Below are 8,051 nucleotides of genomic sequence, written 5' to 3'. Positions count from 1 at the left end.
GCTGCGGCCGGCGGTCCCTGGTGCCCGCTCCGGGAATGCCTGGGAGCCCCCGGCTCAGGCCCCTTTTATCCGCCCAGCCGGGAGCCCGAGCGGGGTCAGAGCCGCGCAGCCAATCACAGGGGCCAGCCGCGATCAGGGATGCCAAAAAGCCGGCACCGGCGGCGGCGGGGCCGCTGCTCGGCGGGCTGGGGCCGGTGCCCGCCAGCGGGCTGGGGCCGCCGCCGCCCCTGCGCAGAGAAGGGCCGGCCCGGCCCGGCCCCGTAGGCCCCGGCCCCGCTTCGCCTCCAGCCGTGCTGGGGAGGTGGGGTTAGGAAGGGAGGGAGGGATGGAGGCATCCCTGCTTTCATAAACACGCACGGCGTGGGGCACCGGCCCTGGAGGAGAGATGTGTAAAGCCTCCGAGCAGGGAATGGATGGACTCTCTGGCTTTCTTGCTTATCCCATATTCTGAGATAAATATGTGGTCAGCAGAGAAATTAGGGACCTTGGAGGAAACCCAAGAATTAAAACTGAGCAGCGTTCCTTGAAAATGTAGAGCTGGAAGCTTTACATGTTGGAGAAACATTCATGCCGTCAGAGGAGGTGAAACAGTTGCTTGGACTCTCTAGACACCCATGCCCATGCCATGATTTCTGAACTGCACAGTTCCTCAGGAACTTGCCTTTCACCAGTTGTGGCAAGATACCCCACAGCTTGTCCTTGCCAGCATTACCCCAGCCAAAGACATTAAACTAAGAGAAAGCTAAAGCATCCCATTTCACTCAACCTGAGGCCACAGCTCCACCACAGCATGTACCATGACAGTGATCAATAGTCCACAGTGTGGCTCCCAAAGTCTGCCCATGGGTGCCAGTTAATCAGTGGAACACCAAACTGGGGCTGGGACTCTATCTCCAGATCAGCATGAAAAGCATATCTTCTGCTTCAGCTTCGAGGGGAAGCAGCCCTCTGTTCCTCCTCTTCTTAGCTTTGCAGGCCTCTGGGGTAGTCCATCAGGCCAAATGGCTGCTGCTTTCCTGTGAAGGGGAGGTTCTTCTGGTCTCTGGAGGAGACTCTGCAGTGGCCGGTGCATGGTGGCACAACAAGGGCTGGGAACTGTCTCTGAAAATTGTGGGATCTGTCCAGGATGGCCACAGGTGTTTTAGACTGGCAAAAGGGCACATCCTGCATACTTTGGAAATCCTGGTTTAAAGTCTTGGCCTGCCAAGACCTTGCCAAAAGATTGGGACTGCTGCAGGTGCTGAATATTACACCTTCCCTGAGCAAACCAGAGGCACCTCCACTGTGATGGCAGGATTGATGAAGCTGTCTACTATTAGAGTGGCAAGGTGGTCATGTACTGACCTGCTATTTCAGATATTCCCAGCCATTATTTTAAAGCAACTCATGACTCCACAGTGAAGGAAATGGTTCCTAAGAGGTGAATGAAGACTGCCAGGGCACTGTAGTGGCTAGCTGTTCCCTAAGGGACAGGGAGCTGGGAGCCAAATGTTATAACACAGTCATTGGAGCAGGATCCCTCCAGCCAGGGCCCTGTCACACTGTACCTGACCAAGGCAGGCAGAGCAGTTGTGGGCAGTAGCCAGATTCAGCATTCAGTCCAGATCACCAGACAAGTTGATGGGGATGAGGCAGATCCCTATTCAAGCTGTGAAGTTCAAGTCCTACCCCCTGGGTGGGGTCTAGATCAGTAGGGTACAATGGCCAGGTACAGGCATGTAGCTCTGGCAGGAGCCAGGAATGAGACCCTCAGTCTAAAAGCAGCTGCCGAGCAAAGGAGGGAGGAACCCTTGCTGAGGGTCCCTCCAGGTCTTTCCTAACAACCTTGAGCAGCCAGCTTCACTCTTAGAAGGTGGGGAGGTTGTGCTACAAGCCTTGTGAGGGACATCTCAAGCAATTCTACCATATCAAACCTTGGTTGTGTCTTGTCTGCATTAGCAGATAGGTACAGAGGGGTGGGTTCTTTGGATGTGCTAGCTCATGCAGTACTGACACAGAGCCCAACTTGACAAGCCCAGCAGAGTTTACCAGCCTGAGATCCACTCTGCAGTACATGTCACCTCTATCATTTTGTGCCTCCTCGACTGGTGATTGGAAGTAGTTCATACAAAGTTAATGCTCCAACCACTGCCAGGCTATAGAGGTATAGACATAGGTTCTTTGCTGATGTATACTGAGTTTCTTGGTGTTTTCATTGCTTTGCTCCAAACGCTTCATCACCTGCCCCCTGGGGTTTTCTTGTGGGTTTTGAAGTGGAATGTCTCCCAACGGTACTCCATACACCCTCATCTCTGTTTTCCATGGGGGTGCTGGAGGGCACTCCATTCTCCTGATCGTGTCTTCAAAGCTGTGAGGGCAGCTCTGTCTGCCTCTGCCAAATCTTTGTATCTGGTGACTGAGCTGCAAAACTCAGACTGCGGCTGTCTGCTTTTCAATAGGCCTTCTCTCATTCCTCTTTGCCTCTCTGCAAGCTTTTGTGATTAGGAAACTGAACTTGTATATCAGTACTTACTTATATTTCAATACCTGTGTGACTAATCTCTGGCAATATTTTCAACCAGAAGAAATTCTGTCTTTATTTGAGCTTTCCTCGTCTAAATGGCTCAGATGGTCTCGTGGGGAGAGGAACCTTAGAAACCTCAGATCCTCTCATATTTTTCTGATTCAGCTCATCCTTTGCCTTCTTCCACAGTTATTCTGCATTATCCTTGATGCCGAACTTTTCCACTTCTCCCATTTCTGTTTGCAAATCTGTCCCTCATCCAGGGCACACATATTGGGCTGATTCGTTTCTTCATTCAGTCTTGACTTTACTCCAGCCTTCTTCTGTGTCCTTGGACAACCTGAATCCCAGAAGCAATGTTTGTCATTACCCGCTCAGTCTGCAGAAAAATGTCACTTCTCCTCCATTTCTATCACATTTCTGTCAGCACAGGATTCAATGCTGTCTTTCTCTTTGTCTAGACAGACTTCAGTGGATTCAGTGGATAAAAGTGGCTTATAAAAAAGATGGAGAGCAACTTTTTACATGGGCAAACAGTGATAGGACAAGGGGGAATGGTTTTAAATTGAAAGAGGATAGATTTAGATTAGATGTTAGGAAGAAATTCTTTATTCAGAGGGTAGTGGGGCACTGGAACAGGTTGCCCAGAGAAGTGGTGGATGCCTCATCCCGGAAGTGTTCACGCCCAGGTTGGATGGGGCTCTGAGCAACCTGATCTAGTGGGTGGTATCCCTGCTTATGGCAGGGGGGTTGGAACTAGATGATCTTTAAGGGCCCTTCCAACTCAAACCATTCTATGATTCTATGATGATTCACACAGATAGGTCACAGACCTGTTCTCCCTGTGCTCTTCCATCTCCTCTACAATGGCTTTTGGGTTCTTCCAGCACAGCATCAGATATCTTGCTCTCCTCTGCCTGTTCTGACAGTGGAAGTGGCCATGCAGCTCCTGCCTGTCTCCTTTCAAATCCTATATAGGGAAAAGTACTTTGAATAAAAGTATCTCTCAGTATGTTTCTATTTTAGCTGTGCTCTTAAACTTTGGGGAGCACTAGTGATCAACTGCAGTTGCAGTCCCTTGACAGTTTCACATTATCCTTCCACCATATGTTGTACTGTAGATATAGGACATGATAACGCTAATATGACAAGAAGAGACACTTGCCGTATTAATAAAAACTGCTGAGACACAAAGACTGACCAGAGCTACCTGCCCATAGATGTTGTAAATTCTGTCTGTCACACAAAGTCTTCAAATCAAGGCTGAAAATTTTTAAGAGGTGATCTATAACTCATCCAGAAGCTATTGGCCTGACACATAAATTATTTGGTCAAGTTTTATAGCCTATTTTATGTTGAAGTTCAGGCTAGAAGGTTGTAATGTTCCCTTCAGGCCCTAAAATCTTGAACTCTATGGATCTCGCAGTGTCTGATGGGTATGTTCTATCTACAAGAAAGCCTTCCCATATAAGAAGCTTCTGAGGTCAAGTGTCCTGTTGAACATATCCTTTTCTTTACATGTCAGTATATTGATCTCTAAATAATCAAGATACAAAGTACATGATGACAGAAGATTATGGTACTGTCATACCCATGGCTAAAAGCTCTCAGCTGCTGGCTGATCTCTCAGTTTCTGCCTGCTCTGAAATATCCTGGTAGCTGCACCTCTTAACCCCTGGGTAAAATCCTCATCCCGCTGAAGACAGCAGGACCTTGGTCATTGACATTTAACACAGCCAGGATTTCACTTTGCTTAGCACTTCTTCTGGCATTTTGGTTTTTTCCCATTACACCTCTTCTTCTCTCCTGACACAGATGCATCCATATTTCTCCTTTTTCTCTCCTGTGGCTGAGCAGCTCCATTCATGCCACATGGAACATCCAGCTGGTAGGACTCAACCATTCCTTACCACAGGCCGTTCCTCCATCCCGCAGTTTTCTGTAGCAAGGTCAGAGTAACTCATGACACTTTTCCTCTGGCATCTTTCAGCTTGAGGCATTGGGCAGCTCTGCCCTGCTTAGGACAAGGAGTTAAACAATACCTTTTGTGCACGGGGCTGCTGAGTGGTTAAGGGCTGGATACCAAGGCTTTCTGTTAGCTGAATATATCAGTAAATTCCAGTTGGCTGTAAATAAGAGGGGAAGAATTTAACCCTTTGAGCAAGTCTGGAGTGGGTACTACATGTCAGCGCTCCACCACATCTGATGTCCACTGCCCACTCCTCTCTCTGGGCAGTCCTGGATGGTGCAACACCAGAGGCTTCTTGCCACTCTTTTCCATGCCCTAAAAGAGAAGAGAATAATATTCAATGAATAAATGCTTCTATCTCCTTTTGAAAGAAGCTTACTAGAACTGATTTTTATACTAAGCTAGACCCATAGCATATATATGCTTTTAACCATTCTGGAGAAACTGAACTTATTTTTGTTCTGGGGACAATATACAAGATAAAGTATCTAAAGAAGCTTTCTAGGCAGTTCATGGCCTGGGTTGCACTCTGCTCTACCCATTCTGGGTACTGAGCTTCAGGGCTGAGGATCTGGGCTAACTGTTGAGGGACTGCAGAAAAATAATGAAATAAAAAAATATCTGCAGAAACTTTAGAAAAATAATGAGATATATAAAAAGCATAAGATGACTGAAGTGAGATGCCTGCAAGTCTTCAAATACATTTTAAAAAATGTAGCAGTTGTGGTCTTCCAAAATTGTCCACTGTATCTACTGAACATTATGGAAGACGGCTTGGTCTGTAGCAAGGCTGTAGGAGAAACTCTTTAACAGTTAGGAAAGTGTTAGGACAGGATGCCTATCCTCTATAGGGCAGGCATTAGGATAGGACGCCTATCTTGGAGAAAAATCACTGGATAGGTTTAAGGATGGGTTACACAAACATCTTGCATGATTGGTTTGTGTATAGTGAATCCCATTTGCAGCTGGGAAAGGACTAGGGGGCCTGCCAAGGACCTTATGAGCTGAAATTGCTGTGTTTCTATGAATAAGAAGTCAAGATGTCAAGAACATTGCTTATTCCACTGCCGTTCAGAAGACAGAAGTCTTCTACTAAGGGTGAAGTCTAACAATCAAATTTGGGAAGATGAGTGGCTTTTTTTCCCAGAGGAAGCAATCTTGTTTTCCAGATCCTAATCATTAACTAAAGAAAAAAATCTTGCCCATAAAACATCAATAATCTTAAAATTACAAAGTGAACATAAAATGATGCCAGGGAATCTAAGTAGCCTGAAGCTCTGATGCTGTCCAGAACTGCTCTTACTCTTGTCACATATTGCTAGTGGAGACATTTCCAATTCCACTGTCTCATTTGTCACTTTGGAAACAAGTTTGCATTTCATGCATGTAAGGAGAAGTCTGAGCAGGTAAAGGTGTGTTCTATAGACTTACCAGATGTCCTTCACGAAGTTGGTTGCAAGGGAACTTTGTGTCTTCCCAGCTTTGGCAAATGTGCTTGCCTACAACCCATTGCAAATGGCACCTTGCCTGGGAGTGTGCTGTGGGCTGTATCACTTGGCAGAAGTACCCTGGTGGAATTTTTCCTCCAGAGCACACATAAATTGGTTTGGGTTTCCAAAACTGGGGCACACAGACAATATCACAATGATCTAACAAGGTAGTGGGACGAGCTGCAACCTTCTTCAGCGCACCAGTGCCTATGGGGAGTATGTGCGAAGAGGCAGAATGCTGCAGCAGCCCCCCCCCCCAGCACCTATCAGCAGGTGTGGTGCTGCTCTTGCCCACAACCACACCCCTGACACAGAGTCCTGACCCTCCTGAGGATCCAGAGCACAGGTCATGCCTGAAGCTGTTTCCCATGTGTGGGGTGTGAAGCGGTGGGAAGGGGCACTGGGACTGGTACACTGGGTCTCTCCAGGCAGAGGGCTTGGGAAGGCAGCATGCCCCAGCAGTGGGAATGGGTTTCCTCTCTGCTTTGCGCCACTCATTTTGAGCTCCTCAGGTAGCAGGAAAGGAGAGGAAACTCACATCTCCCAGACCTCTGCTCAGGGTTTCTGTGCTTAATATCACCACTTGGGTGCAGCTCCTCCTCTAGCATGCAGCAAGCTGAGTTTCCAGGTCCCAGAGGTGATTTTATCCTCAGGTGGATGAGCTCCCTGGGGACTGTTATCCTCAGCAGAGTGGTCCCATAGACAGACATCACCCAGGTTCCAAGCTGGGCACGCTATCATGTCCAGTATGAACATGCTGCCATGACATGTTACAAATCCTGGAGCACAGGGGAATACAGCTGAATATTGTGAGTGACATAGAGACATCTCAGGCACATGGCATCAGATGGGGCAGGAACGCTGGGGCCAGAATGCTGGGAAGTTTCAAACTTCCAACAGTTTGGAAGTTGTGGACTGGTGTAATTTCAGATGCATATGTGTTTGGGGCCATTGTAGGACATGGGTAAAAATCACCTCAGGGAGATGCTGTCAGGAACAAAACTTCCTCGCAGACACTCAGCACCATATCCTGCCTTCCCCTGTGTCCAGAGAAGCTGCGTAAGCCCCTGTGTACCAAGAAGGACCAAGACCATCCAGTGGCCTCCTTACTCAGAACCCTTTCAGGAGTGATTTTAATTCGTGTAAATGAGTGTTTTTAATTTGTTATACTGGCCTTTATCTCTATTACCATCTCATTTGCTTTTAAACCTAGTTTCGCCATCCTGAGTGAATTCCATTTGATGCATTAGGAGTAATTCTCTTCCCAAAGGGTTAGACATTTTCTCTCCACATAAAAGTCGCTTATTTTGGATAAAGAGACGATTAGATTTATCTTTAATATTTTAATGGCAGCCAGGATTATTGGGTGGGCAGCCCCGGTTTCAGTTGTTGTTGGGGGATTAGACTCTAATAAACTCTTCAGATTGGGATTTTTTTTCTGTTTTTCACAAAGTACTTGTATTTATTTAAAAAATTCACTTCTTTTTGAGTCATAAATTCCATTTGCTGTTGCCTATTAGTATTAAATCAAGTTGATTAAATTCATAGTGACTATTTGCACATATATCTTTTTAATTTTAACATCCACAACATAAAATCTTTAATGGTGCAATTTGAAGTACCTGCAACATACATTGCTGTTGCTGTTTAAACAGATGGAAATGAGGATCCAGAAGGAAGGGAGAGGGAGAGAAGAAGGGATGGAGAGATGGATGTTGAAAAGGGGGTAAGCTGACTACCCCCATCACATGTAATGTGAAAGATTTGGGGGGTTATGAGGAGATAAAATTTGGATAAAAGCTCCCTCTCCTCAAAATCACCAGCATCTTCTTGGTGAGCAAAAGGAGCTTGCAGCCTGCCCATGGCCGCAAACTCAGCTCGCCTCAACAGCTCTTCCAGTGCCAGGAGCCAGGCAGCCCACGGAAGGTGGCATTTGCTCAGAGCAGATGCTTGCGGGGCCAGGCCGGTTCAAACCCAAAGAGAGGGCACCCCTCACCTCTCGGGGCTCCGCACCCTGCCTTGGCTGTCATGGATCCTAGTTTAGGCTAATCGTAAACTTGGTAATAGAATAAAATGTCAGCAAAGTAGA

The sequence above is a fragment of the Neopelma chrysocephalum genome, unplaced genomic scaffold, assembly GCF_003984885.1.
Source record: "Neopelma chrysocephalum unplaced genomic scaffold, ASM398488v2 Primary Assembly neopelma1_24, whole genome shotgun sequence".
In the NCBI taxonomy this organism is placed as follows: Eukaryota; Metazoa; Chordata; class Aves; order Passeriformes; family Pipridae; genus Neopelma; species Neopelma chrysocephalum.
This window is presented reverse-complemented; position numbering follows the sequence as displayed.